The 22,930-nt window shown below is 49.7% G+C and overlaps 1 long non-coding RNA gene and 1 pseudogene across 1 annotated transcript; both read left to right on the plus strand.

Annotated features, from left to right (window-relative positions):
• The window catches only part of LOC135306051 (zinc finger protein 271-like), a 366,476-nt pseudogene that overhangs the window by 71,372 nt on the left and 272,174 nt on the right, over positions 1-22,930 (plus strand).
• On the plus strand, positions 1,985-8,463 carry LOC135305743 (uncharacterized). The gene is made up of 3 exons (XR_010366727.1): positions 1,985-2,524; positions 2,611-2,686; positions 8,099-8,463. It is a non-coding gene; the product is annotated as an uncharacterized LOC135305743 (long non-coding RNA).

Below are 22,930 nucleotides of genomic sequence, written 5' to 3' on the forward strand. Positions count from 1 at the left end.
CTTGCCCAATGGCCTGGGCTTGTACGGCCGCTACATGTTCTGCTGTCCTGCGGCAATTAGAGCCTCAATCATCTGCAGGAGTGTGGGTTCCATCTCTAGTGGAAGGGCACGCAGCCCTTTCTTACATTCCAGGTTGGCATTGGCTACCCCCAATGAGTTTAGTAATTAATTTTGAGTCTTTTCATCCCGGACTTGTTTCTATAGTGCCTGTTTAAGGCGTTCAATAAATTTTATGCAGGGCTCTCAGGGTTCTTGTCTTATGTTTACATAGTCCAAACGGGGGGTGCTACCATCCGGTACCTGGATTAAAGCTTTCAAAGCCATCTCTTTTATATCGTCCAGTACTTCTCTGGGGATACCTGCTGCTTGATCATCTGGCAGGCTGTGTTGTCCTTCTCCAGCTAGATGACTGATTGTCAATTGTGCCCTTGCCTCATTATTAGCATAATCTGCTATTAATTGATTTAGTAATCACTTCCATCCCCCTTTCCCACAGAGTGTATTCTGTAGGTGATAAAAACAAGGTCATAATATATTTTATATCATAGGGGGTTACATGTGCTGTGAACATGGCCCTCATTATGCCATTGAAACAAGGTGAGTCCTGCCTCTAGTCTTTAGCTGCCCTACACAGCTCCTTGATTTCCCTGTAAACCAATGGCTGATACCTGGGATTCTGCTCCCTTCTTTCATCATGTCCTGGGGCAATGAAGAGTTTCAAGACTATTTGCCAGTCTCCTTCCTTAACTGCTTCCTTCCAGATCCTTTCCCAGGGATCTTCTAGGCTTGAGGGGAGAGGTGGCTCTGGGGAATGCAAACTGTCTTCTGGGGAGGAAGAATAACTTGGAGCAGAAACACTTGGATTAGAAATAGTGTGACAGTTTGGCTTAGTATCCTTGACCATGGGGTTTATGTTGTTGCCGGAGGGTGAGTAAAGGGCGCTGCCATTTTGTCATTTTCTGGAGCTGTGGCCCAGGGTGGAGGTGGAATGAATGACAGTGGAGGTGTGACCTGCAGTCATGGGGATGGAGTCTGGAGGTTCATTCAAAGTGGAAGAGAAGGTTGTGGGAGCAGGAAGTGGAGGAGCCAAGATGGAGGGAGGATGGCCAGGCTCCCGAGCCACATTGGGGCTTCTTCCATCTTGGGTCTCCAGGGCACAATGCTCCAAGACAGCGTGGCCATTGCCATCTTGGACCATCATGGAGAGTCCAAGAAAGGCAGATTTCAGGGGAGGTCCTGGGTTAGGAGTGACTGATGGATCAAGTTTTCGACTCAGAGCTTGCTGGTGAAGGGTCTCAAGGATGGTGTAGAAGAAGGGGAGCATGTGGGGTGCAATGGGGTCCCTTTTGATCAAAAGGTTGCACAATTTAAATCCCACAGAGTCACAAAATTCAGTGGTATGGATTTCATCAGCATAAGTGTCTGGAAAATTTTTAATGATTCACCTCACGATTGATTTTAATTTGTTCTTTGAAAATATTTTTTCATGATCAGTGAGAATTAACTTAAAGTGTCCATATAAGCTGCTTTCTACTTTGGACAACTGGCCACCCATTTTTCTCCTCCACCTTGGGGGGAACAGCCACTGGGAACACACCCGAAATCAATTATGGGATGTGGATCCATATTTTAAAAACACGGTGGCAAAATGGGCAATGAATGTCCTGCATTTTCCCAAACCCATCTGCAATCCTCCACGTGAGGACACCGTCATCATCCCCACCACTGCTGGCTCAGGTCCCTCAAAGTGATGGGAAATCCACTGGGCCCAGCACAATCCACAGTCCCGAGGAGCACTGGCCTATCTCTCAGCTGACCCCAGCTGACGCAACTGAATGTCAGGGTCCCTACTCAGGGGCCAGATGTCGCAGTGAGGGTGGCTGCAACAAACCTCTCTGGTTCCCTGACTTAAGAGTGAAGTTGGCAAAAAGGAAAAGGAGCGGGATCAATGGAGTTGCCCAAAAAGCACTTCAATAACGGGGTGAAAAACAGTAAACATGGAGAAGTCAAGCCCAGTATGACGGGCAGGATCCAAAGACTTGAGACAAAGCAACAATATATACACTTGTGGGTAGAACACTCTAGAACAATACCCATATAGGGGAAACAAGTAACCAGTAGGGAAGCAGAACTTGGACAACTTAGCATAACAACACTAAAGGCTTATCAGGGAATTCCCAAGCTCATCCTAAGGTAAACAAATGACTCCCAAGGCTTGAAACTCACGCCTGGTTCATCCAGGACAAAATCTGGCTCACTCCAAGTTACAGCCGAGCTAACTCCCACACTGCTGATTTGCACTGGCCCCTTGGGACCATGGGGCCCAACAGAGCCACAGTGATGTCCTTGGTTCCACGAGGCTCCACAGTGTCACAATGGTCCCTTGGATCCATGGTGCTCTGCAGTGTCACAATAGCCCCTTCATTTCACAAGGCCACAAAGTGTCACATTGGTCTCCATAGGAAGGAAACCACAGAACCCCCATGTTTCAGGAGCTGAAGAACAGCAGCCGCCAGAGGCCAAGGCAAGCCTGACCTGCCTGTCCTGGCAGGTTTGTCTGGGAACAACCCTTAGATATTCAAAATTTTGAATGCAGAATCCTAATTTCAGACATTTGTGCCTGGAGAAGGAGGATTTTTTCCACAAAAAGAGAAGCATAGAGCCCTTTCCAGTGTTTGGAAAACAGGTCAGTGCTGGCTCTCAGAAGTTAAAGACCATCCAGACCTGTCTGTCCTGGCAGCTTTTCTCTGGCAGCAATCCTTGGATATACATAAACTTGGAGGTGGAATCCTAATTTTGGCCATGGATACCTGGAAAAGATGGACAGTTCTTCTCCATACAAAGGAAAGCCCAGAGCCCCAGTGTTTCAGGGGCAGATGGGAGTGGCCTTCCACATTCCAAGGTCAGCCAGACCTGTCAGGTGACTCCTGGGAGGCCAAGGCAGCCAGACCTATTTTGTGTTCTCTTGGTTCCATAGGGCCCTGCAGTGTCACAACGGCTCTATGCTTCCATGAAGTCTTGCAACATCACAGTGGTTCTCTTGCTTCCATGATGTCCTGTGGCATCATAATGGCCCCTTGGTTACACAAGTGCTTAAGGATCTTAATGGTCTCCATGGTTCCAAAAGGCCCCAGAGTGTCATAATGGTCTTTGTGTTCCATGAAGCCCTGCTGTGTCACCATGGCCCCTTGGTTCCATTGGGGCCCACTAGTGCAACAATGGTTCCACAGCTTCCCACAGTGTCACAATGACCCCTTCCCACCATGAGGCCCTGCAGGGTCACAATGGCTCTTTGGTTCCCTGGGGCCCCACAGTGTCACAATGATTCCATGGGTCCTTGCAGTGCCACAGTGGTCTCCATGGATCCATGGTGCCCCACAGGATCACAACGGCCCTTTGGCTCCATGAGGCCCTGAAATGCAGCAATGGCCTCTTGGTTCCACAAAGCCCTGCTGCTTCACACTGGCCCCTTGGGACCATGTGGCTCAACAGAACCACAGCGTTGTCCTTGGTTCTGTGAGGCTCAACAGTGCCACAATGGTCTCTTGGATCCATAGTGCTCTGCAGTGTCACAATGCCCCTGCATTTCACAAAACCGCAAAGTGTCACAATGGTCTCCACGGTTCCTCAAGACCCCACAGTATCACAATGACCCCATGGTTCCTCAAGTTCCTACAGTGTAACAATGCCCTTTGGCTCCACAATGCCCCACAGTGCCTCAGTGGTCTCCACAGGAAGAAAACAGGCGAGCTGTTGTTATGATATTTTAGTGAAAAAGCCTCTGCTAGGATTTTTCCTGTCCTGAGGAGCTGAGAGCCTCAGAAAAGAAATGTAAACAATAACTATCTGCTGCTGTGGAGTGCCACAGGTGCATCTTCCATTAGTCCATGTGGATTGTTTTCAATCAGTGACCAATCACAGCCACCTGTGCCAAGGCTGTGAGCAGTCACAGGATTTTTGTTATTCATTCCTATTCTATTCTTGTCTTTGTAGCCTTCTGATCTTCTTCTCTCTGTTCTTTTTAGTGTAGTTGTAATGTAGTATTTTAATATAATATATAACATAATAAATCAGCCTTCTGATGAAAATGGAGTCAAACCTCGTATCCTCGCACCAGGGATCTCAGTCTAAACAAGAGCGAGCCCCAGGGGCAGATGAGAGGCAGTCACCAGAGGCCAAGGCTAGATAGACTTTACTGTATTGGCAGATTTTGTCTGGGAGAAAGCCTTGGATATAGGGAATTTTAGAGGTGGAATCCTAATTTAAGCCATGGGAGCCTAGACAAGAAAGATAGTTCCTTTCCATAGGAAGGAAAGCATGGAGCCCAGTGCTTCACAGTCAGATAGGAAGTGGCCCTTGACATCTCAAATTCAGGGGGACCTGTCAGACAGGCCCCAGGAGGCCAAACCAGGCAGACCTGTTCCATGTTCCGCTGATATCATGGGTCCCCACACCATCACAATGGTCTCCTTGATTCCATGAAGTCTGGCAATGTCACAATGGCTTCTTGGTTTCATGAGCCCCAACAGAGTCACAGTGGTCCCTTGGCACCATGCGGCCCTGCTGTGTCACAATGGTTCCTCGTTTCTATGAGCTTCCGCAGGGCCCCTGAACTGCACAATGGTTTCCTTGATTCCATGAAGTTCCACAGTCCCACCATAATTTCCTTGGACCCGCATTGTCACAAGTGACCCATGGCTCCATGAGGTTCCAGAGTGTCACCGTGGTCGCTGTCAGAGGCTGGATGAGATCGATGTCCCGAGACACCTCGGGATGCTCGGAATGCCCGTGTGGGGCCAGGGCTGGGTCAGGCCTTGGGTTGTGGTGGGACAGAGCCCCGCCCCCAGCCCTGGCAGAGCTGTCAATCACACAGCAGGGGCGGTGCTATCCCAGCTGTGATTGGCAGCAGAGCAGATGTTGATGGGACAGGAGCCCTGCAGGGCTGTCAGGGACCTGCAGCTTGCAAGGTGCTCTGCTCTCCCTCGGGTGCTCTCGGAGAGATCCAATCCCAGCTGGGCACCTCAGGGCACAAGTGGCACTGCCTGTTCATGGGCACACAGCTGATGTCTGCCTGGGAAGGGGCACAGGTTTTAATACCTGTTAGTTTCATAATATACCAGAAAATATTTCTAATCTGGATTACTTGAGTACTTATAAGAAATGGCAAAGTTTTCCCAGCAGGAACAGGAGTTTCCTGAATCTCATGGATTCTTCTACTGATGGCAGGAGAAAAAATACTGATCTTCCCCTCTACCTTTGCCAGCAACATTCAGTCTAGTACTTCATGGCCATCTTCCTTTAGGTGTTTCCAGCTCTCCTGGTTAAACAGCCGTGTCTAAGGACATCTCTCCATTTAGAGCAGCTGGATCTATGCCCTTCCCCTTGCTCCCAGATTTCCTCCTGCAGCTGTTCTCTAGTTATTCCAGTGTGTCTCCTTTGACTGGTTTCATGATTTGAGCATCAGGGAGTTGCCCAAATTTTCAAAACTTTAAATACCTTCTTAGTCAGCATCTTAGTTGTGTTTTTATCTTTTCTATCACCTCTTCCTATGTCTTTGTCTAAAATCCTTCCAGTATGGAAATGCCTTGTGGATGGTGGACATGTCAGATGTTGCTGTCACAAGGAGCTCGGGGAAGGGTTTTAATGTTTATAAAATTTATTAAATTTTATCATGTTCACATTTATTATATTGGCCATGAAGGGAAACCGTTCTGTGCCTCTTGAGTCTCACCAGTTCCTGGTCCCTCCAAGGACACAAACCTGATGAGTTGTGGTTCCCACTCCAGTGGCTGCACTTGGACCTCCCTCCATAGCCAGAGCAGAGCTCCCTTGTCCCAGAAAGTGCCTGGCAAAGGAGGGATGAAGGAAACAGGACAGGCTGTGGGGAACAGGGCCAGGGCAGAGCCAGGGAGAAGAATGACTTTTGCATTTGATGGAGCTGTGCCTTCCCTTGGCTTTGTTGGCTGACAAGAAATGAACATCTCTCTGTGTCTCGGGCAGCTCCTTCTCCAAGGAAAGCAGGTGGGAGTTGGAGCCAAGGAGCTGAAAGCTGCAGGTGCAGCCTGGGCTGGAGGGAGCTGAGATTTGCACAAGGCTGCTGTGAGTGCCAGGGCTTGGATGGGGAAATGGTGGGGTGGGGATAGGGACAGAGTGTGATTGATTTACAGCCATGAAGGATCTTGATTTTCATATCTATTCAAACTGCATGAGGAGGTACTTGGATTCAATATCAGTTGGAGATTGCACATATCAATGTATTAATAGGAAAAATAAACCTAAACAGGACCTAAAATATCTTTTCTCACTGTATTTTTAAATAGAATATATTCAGTTTGAATACACTTCTGAAATCTGCCTAATTAACCACAAATTATTTGAAAACTGAAATCAAATTATTCCTAGAGGATTGGCTTGTTAAGGTGTTCTGAATGTTAATGAGCCCTGGGACACTGAATTCCTGCACTGAAGAGCTAAAAGGCTGAACAAGCCTCTGGAGACATTTAAAAGAAATTACAATTGTTTGGACGCACTGGAGGAATACAAACAAGACGTCCTCTGGAGCTCAAAACAACAAGACAGCCTTTGCTGGCAATTTTAGAAAATCATTGAAACTTTGGCAAAATGTTTATTATGACATTGTAGTGATTTTGGTTTGTTAATTTAAGATTTTTCTCATTTTGATATTTCTTAATTAATATGTTGATGAGTGTGGTGGATTTAGTGTCCATTAATTATTTATGTATTTGTTTTATGGTGAGATAGGATTTGGAGAAAGGTAAAGTAGGCTTAAAATTTTATAGGGTATAAATAAAATGTTATTATAAGTAACTAAAAGAAAAAGAGTAGTATGAATTAAAATACACTCTTTAGAACACTTTTTCTTTACAACTTTTTTTTTTTACTGATAATGTAAAGAAAGTAAACTTAAAATTTCTAGTTAGTTTGCTCTTTTTAGAAAAGTCTTTTTTTAGTTCACTAAGGGAATAAAGTTTTTCCTGTTATGGTTATGGAGATTTTTTTTACAACAGGAAAATTTTTTTTGTGGCTCTTAATTTTGTCGTGGATAACAGTTGTCTGGGGAACTTTGTTATTGTGAAGTTGTTTTTATTACTACAAGTTTTTTACAGCTTGTTGATGGGCCATGTCAACTTATAGGGTATTGTTTTAAAGCTGAGTTCTTTAAAGGTAAAAGTTTTTATTACTTACTTCTAAAATTATTTTTATCTCTGGGAATAAAGATCTTCTCTTGTGGGTAATGGATTACTTTCTTTTTCTGTTTAAACATTTGATGAAATTACAGTTATTTTAATTTTTTATTTTAGTGTGGTAGTTTTTGATATTAATTTTAATTTTTTTTAAATCGTTTTATGTAATTTAAAAAAAAGTTTTTCTTTATAATTTATAAGAGTATTTTAGTTTTCAGATTAAGGTTTTTTTTCCTTTTTAAATTGGGATTTAATTTCTTCTTTACTGAGTTTAATGGCTTCATGTTGTTCTTTTATATGCTTGTATTTTGCTTTTTTCTTTTACTCAAGGGAGGATTGAAGTATTGAAAGGGTTAACACCTGACCTGCCAGTAACTTGTGGTGGGAGTTGTGGTTGGGATGTGTTAGGATTGTTTTTATGGTTGGTTTTTGGGGTTTTTTGTGTTTAATTTCAGTTGTTGAGTTATTTTGTATGGGTTCTAGGTTGTAGGTGTTTTGGTTTTAGTTGTTTTGGGGGAGGGGACTTGATGGTAATATTTTAATGGCTGTGGCTGGCTTTGTTCTGGTTAGGGTGTTGTAGCCTCTTTTGTTTTCCTGTTTGGTCATTGTTGGGTTTGGTTTGGTCAGAATGGGGCCCATGGGGGGCGGCCTGGGGAGGGGGGAAGGGGCTCGGCCCGGGGCAGGGCTGCTTGGTTTGGTTTGGTTCAGATGGGGCCAGGGCTGGGCCTGCTGCTTCTTTGTTGAGTGGAAAAGAAAGAGGAGGCTCCTGGGTTTTGTCATCTTTAACATACATGTTTCACAGAGGCGTGTTCAGTATCTTAGTGGTTTAAGACATTGGTGGTAAGACATTAACATGTGCCTTGCACTGCCTCTTTGTGTCTGTGTGCACACAGGAGTGCCTGTGCTGGGGAAATGTGGCAGAAATGCTGCTCTTGGAGGGGTTGGAGTGCCTTGGATAGCTGACTCAGTCAGGCCTGTAAGTAAGGTTAAGTCACAAGGTCTAAGCTAAGTTAAATGCTAGTAAGAGTTGTTCTTTTGCTCAGTCGTTTAGCTTAACATAAGTTATAAGCTAAGTTAAACATTGTTAAGTGTTACTTCTCTTTTAAATTGCAAAGTCATAGGTTATAAGTGAGGTTAAATACTCTTAAGCTCTGTTCTTTTGCTAAATTATGAAATTGAAGGCATCAGTTCAGGTTAAGGTATAAATGAAATCCTAAGTTGTTATGCTTAATATAAGTTATTAGCTAAATTAAATATTGTTAAGCGTTATTAATCTCTTATATTGCTGTATCATATGTTATAAATTAGGTTAAACACTGTTAAGTGCTGTTCTTTTGCCAAAATGTACATTTACAGTAGAAGTAAAGGTTAAGGTGTAAGTTAAGAAATGTTAACTTTGAGCTCTGTTCAGCTTTTAGGCCATATTCCTTTTATCCTTGCCATCACTGTCCTTGTGTCACACACACACATATTTCTTGGTTCATTTCTGGTTTGATTGTCTGGATTTGGTTTGGTTTTGTTGTGTCTTTGTTCCCTCCGTGTGCCTGAAGTGTCCAGCCAGGAGCTCCCTACTCTATGATGTAAAGGACAGCTCTGTGATGTCACAACCCCCTCCGTGATGTTACACAATCCTCTCTGTGATGCCATACTGCCACTCTGTAATGTCACAGCACACACTTTCACATCACAGCCTGCTCTATGATTTCACACAGAATCCCCTGTGATGCTGTTGCTATTAAATGACCTCACACAACAAACTCTGTGATGTCATAGTCCAACCTGTGACCACACACAGCCCACTCTGTGCTGTCACACAGCCCCTTGCTGACATCACAGCTGCCCTGTGCCTCTAGGACACAGCCACAGAGGTGCCGCTGTGACACAGCCCCCTCTGGGACATCCCCCAGCCCCTGCCAGTGCTGAGCCCCTGGCAGCTCTGGCTGTGCCCTGCTGGTGTCCTTGAGCTGCCCTGGCAGTGCCCCAGCCCTGCTGGGCTGTGCACAGGAGCTGCTCCTGGCCAGAGCTGTCTCTCTGCAGCGCTGCCCTTGCCAGGAGCTGCCTCTGGGCCAGGAGCCCAGCCCAGCTCAGCAGCACAGACACAGCACAAGGACTTGAATGACCCTCTGGCGCTTTGGTGCTCTTTGTGTCTGTCATGGCCAAAGTGCTGCCCAAGTTGGCTCTGTCAGGGCCTTGCAGCTGCTGCCCATCCCTGTGCCCTGTGCAGCCCAGGCTGTCCTACGGTGTCCCTGCCCTGCGCCTCTGTCCCTGCAGGCTGTCGTCATCCCCCGGCTGCCCCACCTGGCTGGCCCCTTCCTTTGCTGACAGCTCTGCCTCCTGACAGCCTCTGCCTGCCCACACAAAGCTTTGGGCTGCTCCAGGCTCCTTCTAGGGGATATTTTGCACCACAGCCTTCCCCCGGGACGGGAGGGAAATTCCTTTCTCCTGGTGTCCAGTCTGGGCTTCCCAAGCTGCCCTTAGTACCATTATTTCTTTCTCTGGCTGATTTATACAATAAAGAAAAACTCCGAGATGTGTGAAACCACCCTTCAATCCCTCCCCAGCTACTCTTATTCTGTCCTCAGTCTCCACACCACTGAGCCCAGAGTCTGCCACCTCTCACTGCTGGTTATGGGATGAAGCCTCCAAACCTCATCTTGAGAGGTTTTTGGATTCTCTCCAAGGTCTGTGAAAACGAAAACAGTGGTCAACATTATTTTTTCCCAAATCTTGCAGTGACAGAACAAGGCTCAATATCTTTGAACTGAATGAGAGTATATTTACAATTGTTTAAAGGCGAAAATATTTTACATTTATGAGAATGGCACAAAACTGCAACTGTTCTTCCAGAGAAGTGAATGCCCCATCTCAGGAATTATCCAAGAGCAAGAGCTTTGTACAACCTGACTCAGTGAAACCCTCTCATCCCCAAGAACAGAATTCCTGTTGTGTGGGTTCTCTGATGTGCTGGGTGCCCTCACAACGCTTCTGGCCAGAATGTCTGCTGAGGGCAGCCAGGCTGCTGCAGGGGCAGTGACCTCACAGCCATCACCATGGCAGCCCTGTGCCCTGGGCCTGCCTCTCCCCTTTCCTCTGCCCCTGCCTTGTCTCTGCTGGCATGAAGAGTTTTGTCATTCATATCTTGTCGCCAAGGTGCTGGGGCCAATGGCTTCCCAGGCAGGCTCCTGGAGCAGAAGTGGCTTTTCAGAGCCCAGGCAGAAATGAGCCCTGAGGCAGCAGCTCTGCAGTGCTGGCCACCAGGCCAGGCTGCCAAGGGAGGCTTCTGGCCATGGCCTGCAAGCAGCTGCTGCTGCCAAGGTGCCTTTGGTGCCTCAGGCTCTGCCTGGCACAGCTCCCAGCACGGCACTCTGCCCTTGTGCCCGAGCCCTTCCCTGTGCTGGGGCTGGCCTGGGGCTTTTCCTGCAGCGGGACCTGCCCTGCTCCTGGCACAGGAAAGGCAGTTCCTGCTGGAGCAGAAGGCTCTGCCTGCTATGGGCCCCAACAACTCCAGCAAGGCCCTGTTGACTTCAAAATTGCTTCCTAGAACAGCATATTCTAATAATTGTTATAATTCCAGTACTGTGGTTAAGATCTTTCTGACTAATCATGATCACAATCCATCAGGACTGTATTTATAGAACTTTATCTGGTATTCCATCATTAATCGTGTGGGACAAATTGCATTAAGGTTCAATTCTACCTGTCCAATCTTTTATACATAAACCTTTGACAAAGTCTGGGGCTGGGATTGGATCCAGCCTCTTCCAGTCTCCTCTCTTAGAAGGAACTTTACAAGTCTAGGGGGTCCTGCAGGGGTTTGAGGTTCCATGGTGGCTGTTGGAAGTAATTTCTCCACCTCATGTCTCAACAGGAGTTTCTGTAATAAAGAAATGAAGCTTTTGCCTGAAGCTCCCACTTTGCCCATGACAGGAACCCCTGTGAGTGTCTGGGACATTCTGGCTCTGTGGCAGCCTGGGGACTCCTGGGATATCACCATGGAATGGCTGTGACAGCCTCTGAGCACAGGGCTCTTTACCATCCCCAGAAACCCCTGGGAGATGTCCATGGAGCCCCTGTCTCTGCCTGTGACATTCCAGCTCTTGAACAGCCTGGAGACTCTTGGAATGTCCCTATCGAACCCCTCTGAGGACCTGTGACAAATCTGATCCTTAGCATGGCAACCAGGGCCAGGACCCTGTTGCTATGGGTCATGGGATCCCAGATCCACAGAATTGGCTGAGCTGGGAGGGACCCATCAGGATCCTGGAGTCCAACTGCTGGCCCTGCACAGGACACCCCAAGAATGCCAGCCTGGGCCTGGCAGCGCTGTCCAAACACTGCTGGAGCTCAGAGAGCCCTGGAGCTGGGAGCCTTCCCTGGGGAGCCTGGGCAGTGCCCCAGCAGCCTCTGGGCAAAAACCTTTTCCTGACATCCAACCTGAGCCTGCCCCGACTCAGCTGCAGCCGTTCCCTCCAGTCCTGTCCCTGGGCACCAGAGGGAAGAGGTTCCCACAGCCCCAGCCAGGGACCCGCTCCCAAGGCTGTTGCCATGGCCACCAGGGCTGGGACCAGCTGGGATGCTCGGTTTCCACAGTCTGGAGTTTAGGAATGGGATTCCCCAATTTCTTGCTCCCGCTAAAACCGCGCTGCCGCTCGCTGCCCTCCTGCCTCCCATGGAAAGCACAAAAGGCAAAGATCCCAGGCTGGGATAAGAACAATTTATTGGGAACAGCAACGAGATAAAGGACAAACAGGAACAGAAACAATACTGCTGACAGAAGGGAAAAGAAAATCTATGTACAGGGAAAACCAAAACACAACTCACTGGGTCATCCTGGCCACATATTTCTGCCTGCCTGGGAAGGACACCCTTCTCCTCAGGGAGAGAGAGACCCTTTCCTGCCTCTGGCAATGACCTGAGGAGGGATTGGATATAATGACATGGCCCTGGCCAGAACCTCATGTTCATCAATCCCACATCAGGTCATTTCCAGGGGCAGGAAAAGGGACAGGTGTCTTCTCAGCATGGATTACATTGAACATGGATCACAGGTCTCTTCCCAGCGTGGGTCCTCCAATTGGGTATGAAGCTGGAGCCAGGCACGAAGCTCTCCCTGCAGTTGGGGCATTTGCAGGGCTTCCCTTTCTGGTGCCTCTGTTGGTGTCTGGTCACGTGCAAGCTCTGGGTGAAGCTCTTCCCACACTGGGGACATTCGTAGGGCCTCTCCCCAGTGTGGATGCGCTGGTGGGTGACGAGGTGGGAATTCTGCTTGAAGCCCTTCCCGCAGTCAGGGCAGAGGAAGGGCCTCTCCTCTGAGTGAATCCGCTCATGCAGGAGGAGATTGGAGCTGGTGTGAAACCTCTTCTGACACTGGGGACACTCATAGGGCCTCTCCCCGTTGTGGATGCGTTGGTGGGTCACAAGGGTGGATCTGCAGCTGAAGCCCTTCCCACACTCCCCACACTCGTAGGCCCATTCCCCTGTGTGGATCATCTGGTGGCGGATCAGGGTGTTGCTCTGCCTGAAGCTCTTCCCACACTCCAAGCACTTGTAGGGCTTCTCCCCATCATGAAGCTGCTCATTGACCACCAGCTCTGATCCCTGGCTCAAGCTCTGTCCACCTTCCTGGCACAGGGTGGGTCTTTCCTCCTCAGAGCACCCTGGGCTGGGTTTGCAGGCCCTCATCCTGTGGGATCTCTTGGGCTTTACCTCCCCGTTCGATTCCTGTGCCATGGAGTCCTTCAAAACAGCTTCTTCCATGAGGTTCTGTTGTGAAGATTTGTCCTCTCTGGTCTCCGTCCTCATCTTCTTCTCTGGGGAAGGTAGGACAAGGAGAGGATGCAATTTGCCTCCATGCCAAAGGGAAAGGGAACAAGATAACCCCAGTGCATCCCCAACAGGATGGCCAAGGCAGAGGGGCTATCCTGCAGCTACGGGCCATGCTGAGCTGGGAGATGGAGCAGGAGAGAAGGGGAAAGGGACACTGACTTCCCCCTCACCTGCCTGCGTTTCTCAGGGCATCTTTCTCTTCCCTGCAGCCTTCTCCTCCACTGGGCCAAGGTTTGGGAATGGGAAATCCTGGTTTCGGGAAAAACAAGGGATGAGCACAGTGAGTCTGAAGGTCCTCTGCCCAAGTCCATTTCCAGAAGTCACCTGGTGTCCATAAAAACCTTCAAAAAGCAAAAGTGAATGAAAAAAGGCACCAGGAGTGTCCCATTTCCAGTCTCATCCCTCTGGGGCTCTGGTGGTGCCCCCTTTCATGGCTGCTGAGGATCCCTGGCCTCCCCAGGGATGAGAAGGTCGGAGAGTCCCCCCAGGCCTGAGCACCTTCAGCGGTGAGAGGGACACAGAGCCCCTGGTTCCCAGCCCTGCACAAGCATTTCCCGAGGCCAGCAGGATGGAGACTCCCTCGAGCATCCCACAGGACGAGGGGACGAGACTGCCCTGAGCATCCCCTTGACATGAGGGTGAGAGGGAGGGAAACCCCCCAGGCATTCCCTGGGGTGAGAATGATGGAGACGCCCTGGGGAATGGCCTGGGGTGACAGGGACAGGGACGCCCCCCTGGGGGACAGGGACACCCCCTCAAGAATGGCCTGGGGTGGGAGGGACAACGCCCCCCAAGCCCTTCCCAAGCATCCCCCAGGGTGAGAGGCACAGAGACCCTTCCAGCATCCCCTGGGCACTGGACAAAATAAACTTGGCAGAAATTAAATTTAATACTGTATAAATCAGTTTTATGAAGATTTGATTTTGTCAGAAGTCACATGTGAGGAAAACACAAATAAATCCCAAACATTAATAAATGAACAATAGAAGCAATTCTGTGGCAATTCCAAGTTTCACGGCTCCTGCACAGCTCCAGCTCAGCTGCTGGAAGGTTCTGATTAAAAAAAAAAAAAAGGAAGTGAAAATTTCACCCAATAGAGATTATTGAAAGGGAGGAAAAATCTGTATAGCTGTGACAAAGGTGACAGGGACAATAATTGTTCTCACATATGGAAAAGTCCCCAAGCCTCAGAATGGTGGAGTTATTTGGGAATTTAGCTACTTGAGCTGGGCTTCTTCTAGGACTTTTAGCAGCCTTGTGCTCCAAACCTTGGGGTGAATGAACCTTATCAGTCTCCCTGGTAACATTTGCAACCTTTCCTCTGGTGATTTAACAAACATTTAATGGAAGGATAACAAAGTATTTTCTTTACACTGGCCACCCACAACAGCCATTTTCCTCATCAGTTCTCCCCCAAGCCACTCAGAGGAATCTGCATTCAAGTTTCCAAGTTTCCTCTGGAAAGAAAGAGCCCTCCTCCCACAGAGGAGGGAACCATGCTGTTGTCAAGGTCAGAGAACAGTGCCTGAACTCACTGTGCCAAAATATTGTACACAATCTGGTTAAGAAAATTGTTAGAGATGCCTCTGCCCCAATTAAGGTGCTAACAAGACCAAATGCAAAGTGGATTTTATTGAACAGTCAATGTGAGGTAGAGAGAGATGGAATAAAAGAGAAAAAAGGGGGAGGGCAAGAGAGTGACAGGGACAGAGACCTCCCCCGGGGCAAGGCAAGTGTGACATTGTCCCCTGTGTGTGTGGCCTTCCCAGGGTGGGGGTTTTACACCTGAGCCAGTTTGGGTAAGGGAGGTGGTGTTCACCCCCTAGCAGGGATTACCCCACTGTTTCAGGTTGCAGTCCAAGACGTAACCAAATGCATGTTTTCCATCTTCACCTTTAGAAACTGTTATAAACAGGCTGGGCAGTGTTCTTTATCTCTTCCATGACTCAGCCCTGATAATGCCCTCCAGTGGCTCTCTTCTGTGAATGGGCCATTGAGTGTCCCTGCAGGACTGATAAAATGACATAATCCCATTGTGGGATGCTCCGCCCAGGGGGAGGAGCCAAGCATTCCTACCTGGATATAAGCGGAGGCTTCTGACACCAGGAGCACCTTGGCTACTGGATTGCCAGAGGACAAGAGCTCCATCACCACCACTGGACCTTCAGAGGAGGACCAGACCCTTCTACAGGATCACTGCTTTGACAGAATCACGATCATCACTGCAACAGGACTGCAGCCACCATTTAATGGGACTGCTACCACCACCCTGACCAACAGGGTGTCAGGTTATATCCTGACTCTTTCCATTTAAGGCAGTGTTTCTGTATCATTGCCTTGATCTTAATTTTCTTATTAAATTGTAATTCTGGCTTAGACTCTCCCCCTAGTTTGCCCTCAAACCAGTACAAAATTCAATGCATTAATCTCTTGTTTTCCTCCCAAAACAGAATTTCCCATCCCCAAACCACTGCCAGATGGAGGAGAAGGCTGCGAGGAAGAGGAAGATGTCCCGGGACCACCAGGTAGGTGAGGAGGAAGTCACAGCTCATTTCCCTCTCTTTCCTGCTCCATCTCCCTGCACAGCACAGCCCAAGGCTGCAGGACAACCCTGCTTTCAACGCCGTCCTGCCAGGGATGCACCGGGAGGATCTCCTTCCCCTTCCCTCTGGCACAGAGGCAAATCCCATCCTCTCCTTGCCCTGCCTTCCCCAGACAAGGAGCTGAGGATGGAGACCAGCGACGACAAATCTCCAGAGCAGAACCTTGTGGAAGAGGCTGTTTTGAGTGGATCCATGGCACAGGAATCCAGTGGGGAAGAAAATTCCCTGAGATACTGCAGGAGGAGGGGCTCCAAATCCAGCCCAGGGTGCTCTGAGGAGGAAAGACCCACCCTGTGCCAGGAAGGTGGACAGAGCTTCAGCCAGGGATCAGAGCTGGTGATCCATGAGCAGCTTCATGATGGGGAGAAGCCCTACAAGTGCTTGGAGTGTGGGAAGAGCTTCAGGTGTAGCAGCCACCTGATCAGCCACCAGATGATCCACACAGGGGAAAGGGCCTACGAGTGTGGGGAGTGTGGGAAGGGCTTCAGCTACAGATCCACCCTTGTGACCCACCAACGCATCCACACCGGGGAGAGGCTCTATGAATGTCCTGAGTGTCAGAAGAGGTTTCAGACCCGCTACAATCTCCTCAGGCACCAAAGGATTCACACCGATGAGAGGCCCTTCCTCTGCCCCGACTGCGGGAAGGGCTTCAAGCAGAATTCCCACCTCGTCACCCACCGGCGCATCCACACTGGGGAGAGGCCCTTCCTCTGCCCTGATTGCGGGAAGGGCTTCAAGCGCAATTCCCAACTCGTCACCCACCGGCGCATCCACACTGGGGAGAGGCCCTATGAGTGCGGCACCTGTCAGAAGAGGTTTCAGACCAGCTCACATCTCTGCCTGCATGAGCAGATTCACACAGAGGAGAGGCCCTTCCGCTGCCATGACTGTGGGAAGGGCTTCAAGCAAAACTCCACCCTCATCACCCACTGGCACATCCACACTGGGGAGAGGCCCTACGAGTGTCCCAAGTGTGGGAAGAGCTTCATCCATAGTTCTAATTTAACCAGACACCAACAGAGGCACCGGTAAGGGAAGCCCTGCAAATGCCCCAACTGCAGGAAGAGCTTCATGCACTGCTGCAGCGTCATCCCCCCTTTGGATGACCCATGCTGGTCAGAGTCCTGGTGATCCATGTTCCCAGTGATCCATACTGGGAAGACACCTGTCCCTTCTCCTGCCCCTGCCGATGGCATGATGTGGGATTGATGAACATGAGGGTTTGGCCATGGCTGTGTCGTTACATTCACTCCCACCTCAGGTCATTGCCATGGGCAAGAAAGGGAATCTCTCTATTTTCCTATGAGGAGAAGAGTGTCCTTTCTTGGCAGGAGGAAATTGTGTCTGGGAAGAGACAGTCAGCTGAGTTGTAGTTTTCCATTTTTCTTATCCCTTTTGTTATCAATATTGTTGCTGTTCCTGTTTGTTCCTGATCTTGTTGCTGTTCCAAATAAATTGTTCCTATCCTAGCCCAGGATCTTTGCCTTTTGTGCTTTCCATGGGAGGCGGGAGGCTACCAATCGGCAGCATGGTTTTAGCGGGACCAGGAAATTGGGGAATCCCATTCCTGAACCCCACCCTGTGGAAACCAAGCATCCCAGCTGGTCCCAGCCCTGGTTGCCATGCTAAGGATCAGATTTGTCACAGGCCCTCAGAGGGGTTCCATGGAGGCTTTCCAAGAGTCTCTAGGCTGTTCAAGAGCTGGAATGTCACAGGCAGAGACAGGGGCTCCATGGACACCTCCCAGGGGTTTCTGGGGATGGTAAAGAGCCCTGTGCTCAGAGGCAGTCACAGACATTCCATGGTGACATCCCAGGGCACCTTGGGCTGCAAAGGCACCGATCTGTCACAGGCACTCACGGGGGCTCCACGGTGACATCCCAGGAGTCCCCAGGCTGCCAAAGAGACGGGATGTCCCAGACACTCACAGGTGTTCCTGTCATGGGCACAGTGGGAGCTTCAGACAAAAGCTTTATTTCTTTATTGGAGAAACTCCTGCTGAGTCATGAGGTGGAGAAATGACACCCAACACCCACCATGGATCCTCAAACCCCTGCAGGACCCCTAGACTTCTAAAATTCCTTCTGAAAGAGGAGACTGGGAGCGGCTGGATCGAATCCCAGGCCCAGACTTTGTCAAAGGTGTAAAAGATTGGACAGGTAGAATTGAACCTTAATTCAATTTGTCCCACAGGATTAACAATGGAATATCAGATATATTTATATAAATACAGCTCTGATTGATTCTGATCATGATTAGATAACACACCTTATTTACACCACAGAATAAATTTTTAAAAAAACAGTTATTTACTCCACAATACGGGAACTATAACAATTATTTGAATATAGTGCTCCAGGAAGCAATTTTGAAGTCAACAGGGCCTTGCTGGAGTTGTTGGAGCCCATTGCAGGCAGAGCCTCCTGCTCCAGCAGGAACTGCCTTTCCTGTGCCAGGAGCAGGGCAGGTCCCACTGCAGGAAAAGCCCCAGGCCAGCCCCAGCACAGGGAAGGGCTCGGGCACAAGGGCAGAGTGCCGTGCTGGGAGCTGTGCCAGGCAGAGCCTGAGGCACCAAAGGCACCTTGGCAGCAGCAGCTGCTTGCAGGCCATGGCCAGAAGCCTCCCTTGGCAGCCCGGCCTGGTGGCCAGCACTGCAGAGCTGCTGCCTCAGGGCTCATTTCTGCCTGGGCTCTGAAAAGCCACTTCTGCTCCAGGAGCCTGCCTGGGAAGCCATTGGCCCCAGCACCTTGGGGACAAGATATGAATGACAAAACTCTTCATGCCAGCAGAGACAAGGGAAGGGCAGAGGAGAGGGGAGAGGCAGGCCCAGGGCACAGGGCTGCCATGGTGACGGCTGTGAGGTCACTGCCCCTGCAGCAGCCTGGCTGCCCTCAGCAGACATTCTGGCCAGAAGCGTTGTGAGGGTACCCAGCACATCAGAGAACCCACACAACAGGAATTCTGTCCTTGGGGATCAGAGGGGGTTTCATTGGGTCAGGCTGCACAAAGCTCCTGCTCTTGGACAATTCCTGTGATTCCTGTGATGGGGAATCCAGTTCTCTGGAAAAACAGTTGCAGTTTTGTGCCACTGTCATAATTCTAAAATATTTCTCCTTCTAACAAATGTAAATCCACCCTCATTCAGTTGAGAGTTATTGACTCTTGTTCTGTTACTGCAAGATGTGGGACAAAATAAAGTTGACCACTTTTTTCCATTTTCACAGACCTTGGAAAGTAACCAAAAATCTCCCAAGATGAGGTTTGGACGCCTCATCATATAACCAGCAGGTAGAAGGTGGTGGCTCTTGGCTCAGTGGTGTGGAGACTGAGGACAGAACAGGAGCAGCCTGAGAGGGACTGAAGGGTGGTTTCAGAGCGGCTGGAGTTTTTCTTCATTGTGTAAAACACCCAGAGAAAGAAATAATGGCACCAAGGGTGTAGAGTCCCCCGGCCCCAGGAAGCAGGCATTGTACCCAGACAGACAGCATCAAGTGAGGGGCGTGATTTAAAGAGGATTCCGCCCCTCCACCCTGTCGGGCATGCCCCTGCAAGCCCAGGAAAAGACACTCCACCCCATCTGGTCAAAAAAGGAGTGGCCACAGAACATTTTTCCTTTTCTGTAACCTCATTGGTCCAAATTCTACTGCAAAGTCCCCGCCACACATTTTTCCATTGGTGGTCCGCCCTGATCCACTCCTTTGCAGTGCCCTGCTCCTTCTGCTATTGGACCCCGACCCTAAACTCCACCCCTACCCTGTCATATAAAACCCATGACAAGCCACTGCCCCTCTCCCCCTTAATTGCTTCTCTTGGTACCTGGCACAATAAAGGATCCTGGGCTTCGCTAAACCAAGACCCATCCTGTTGCCTTCCTTTCCCTGTTGGTCATCGATGCCTGCCTGAGGTCTGAGACTCTGGGGTCTGGGGGAGTTGTTTTGCTGCTTACTGCAGTGCAACACAACACAAGGGCAACTGGGGGGGGGCCAAGACTGGACATGAAGTGAAAGGAATTTCCTCCCCCAGGGCAGAGCTGTGGTGCAGAAGGAGCCTGGAGCAGCCCAAGGCTTTGTGTGGGCAGGCAGAGGCAGGCAGGAGGCAGAGCTGTCAGTAAAGGAAGGGGCCAGCCAGGTGGGGCAGCCGGGGGATGACGACAGCCTGCAGGGACAGAGGCACAGGGCAGGGACACCGTAGGACAGCCTGGGCTGCACAGGGCACAGGGATGGGCAGCAGCTGCAAGGCCCTGACAGAGCCAACTTGGGCAGCACTTTGGCCATGGCTGCTGGCCCTGGACCTGAGCCAGGAGCAGGAGACAAGTGACCCTTGCAGGCCTGGAGCCTCATTGCCTCCTCGTCCCTGCCCAGCAGCCTGGCAGGGGCCGCCCCATGGTGCTGCCCTTGGCATTGCACATCCCCACATGCCAGAGCCCATCCCGGGAAGAGCCCTGAGCAAGGAGGGAGGGACAGGATCTGCCTGGCCAGGGGCTGGGACTCAGGCCTTGGCCCTTTGCATTCCTGAAACACATCCAGGTTTGCTCAGCACCGCAGACACCTTTCCCTTGCTTGTTTCCACCTGTGATCACTGCCTCCAGTGTTCTGCTCTACCTGGAACCTGGGAACACATTCACATGAGTTGTGTCCCTCCTTGGGACCCATTAGAAGTTAAAGAAAGTTTGGTGTTTGAATCTGATTTGGAGTTCTTGAGAAGTTCTTTGAGGATACTCTGAGGGACTCAGTCTGATGCAAAGAGCACCAAAGCCCCAGAGGGTGATTAAAATCCTGCTGCTGTGTCTGTGCTGCTGAGCTGGGCCGGGCTCCTGGCCCAGAGGCAGCTCCTGGCAAGGGCAGCGCTGCAGAGAGACAGCTCTGGCCAGGAGCAGCTCCTGTGCACAACCCAGCAGGGCTGGGGCACTGCCAGGGCAGCTCAGGGACACCAGCAGGGCACAGCCAGAGCTGACAGGGGCTCAGCACTGGCAGGGGCTGGGGGATGTCCCAGAGGGGGCTGTGTCACAGCGGCACCTCTGTGGCTGTGTCATGGAGGCACAGGGCAGCTGTAATGTCAGCAAGGGGCTGTGTGACAGCACAGAGTGGGCTGTGTGAGGTCACAGACTGGGCTGTGACATCACAGAGTTTGTTGTGTGAGGTCATAGAGGGGATTCTGTGACATCGCAGAGCAGGCTGTGACTTCATGGCATGGCTGTATGACATCATAGGGCAGGCTGTGAGGTCAAAGTGTGTGCTGTAGCATTTAAGAGTGCCAGTATGACATCACAGAGAGGTTTTTGTGACATCACTGAGGGAGTTGTGAAATCAGATAGCTGTCTGTGACATCATGGAGTAGAGTATGAGGCCATAGAGCAGATCCTGCCATCATAGAGGGTGGCTCTGTGGCATCAGAGAGAGGGTTGTGACATTCTAGGTGACTGTGTAACATCATAGAGCAGGCTGTGACATCACATGGTGACATTGTGACATCGCAGACTCTTCTGTGACATCTCAGTGCAGCTGCATGACATTCCAGGGTGACATCCCAGAGTTGGCTCTGAGACACCAAAAGGGTGCTGTGTGACATCATAGGGGGCTCTGTGACATCACATGATGCTGTGTGACATCACAGGCTGACTGTGTGACTTCATAGGGGGCTCTGACATCACAGGGGCTGTGTGATGTCACTGGGGAGGTCACTCTGCCCCAGCTCCCCTCACAGTTCCCCCAGAGCAGTCCAACGCTGCTCATGCACAGCGGGGTCCCCTGTCCCCCCGGGTCCCCCCGCTCCCGGTGCTGCAGCCTCCCCCAGAGGATGTTCCACGAGATCGACCCCAGAGCCTGACACGGGGACGGGGGGCCGGGGCCCTGGGGGGTGGGACAGGGGGACAGGGACCCCCCGGCAGCATCCCTGTGTCCCCCAGAGCCAGAGCCTGGGCCAGGGCTCCTTCACCCTGTTCTGAATGAGGGTTTGAGAGCGCTGAAAATATCCCCAGCAAGGGAGCAGCAACAACCAGATTTAATATTAAGGGACAGCACCACAAACTTCCTTGGCAAGACACATTGTTGACTGGACACTTCAGGCACACCAAAGAAACAAAGCAACAAAAAAACCAAACCAAATCCAGGCAATCGAACCAGAGATGAACTGAGAACTGTCCCTGACTCTGTGTGTGACACAAGGACAGTGAGGGCAATGGTAAAAGGAATACGGCCTAAAAGCGTAACAGAGCTCAAACGTAACAGGACTTAACTTGTAGCTCAACCTTAAGTGATAACTTCAGCTTCACAATTTAGCAAAAGAACAGAGCTTAACAGTATTTAACCTAAATTATAACCTGTGATTTTTCAATTTAATAGAGGAATAACACTTAATGATGTTCAGCTTAGCTTATAACATATTAAACATAACAACTTAGCAAAAGAACAACTCTTAGCAGCATTTAATGTCACTTAGACCTTGTGACTTAACCTTTCTTACAGGCCTGACTGACTCAGCTATCCAAGGCACTCCAACCCCTCCGAGAGCAGCATTTCTGCCACATTTCCCCAGCACATCAGGTTTGTGTCCTTGGAGGGACCAGGAACTGGTGAGACTAGAGGCACAGGAAGGTTTCTCTTCATGGAAAACAAAAAATGTGAACATGATAAAATTTAATAAACATCAAAAGCCTTCATTCAGTTTCTTGTGACATCCCAGCAACATCTGACATGTGCACCATCCACAAGGGATTGCCATACAGGAAGGATTTTAGACAAAGACATAAAAAGAGGTGATAGAAAAGATAAAACTACAACTAAGATGCTGACTAAGGAGGTATTTAAACTTCTGAAAGATTGGGCAATTCCCTGATGCTCAAATCATGAAGCCAATCAAGGATGATACATTGGAATCAGCAGAGAGCATCTGGAGGAAGACTTCTGGGAGCAATGCGAAGGACAAGGATCCAGCTGCTCTAAATGAAGAGATGTCCTTAGACATGGCCATTTCAAAAGGAGAGCTGGAAACACGTAAAGGAGGGGGTCATGAAATATTAGAGTGAATGATGTTCATGGCAAAGATAGAGGGGAAGATCCGTATTTCTCCACTTGCCATAAGTAGAAGAATCTAGTAGAATCAGGAAATTTCTGCTCCTGGTGGGAAAACTTGGCCATTTCTTAAAAGTACTCAAATGACCCAGATAATAAAGATTTCCTTGTATATTATGAAATGTACAAATATTAAAACCTGTGCCCCTTTCCAGGCAGACATCAGCTGTGTGCCCATAAACAGGCAGTGCCACTTGTGCCCTGAGGTGTCCAGCTGGGATTG

Source organism: Passer domesticus, chromosome 8 (genome assembly GCF_036417665.1).
Source record: "Passer domesticus isolate bPasDom1 chromosome 8, bPasDom1.hap1, whole genome shotgun sequence".
Taxonomy (NCBI): Eukaryota; Metazoa; Chordata; class Aves; order Passeriformes; family Passeridae; genus Passer; species Passer domesticus.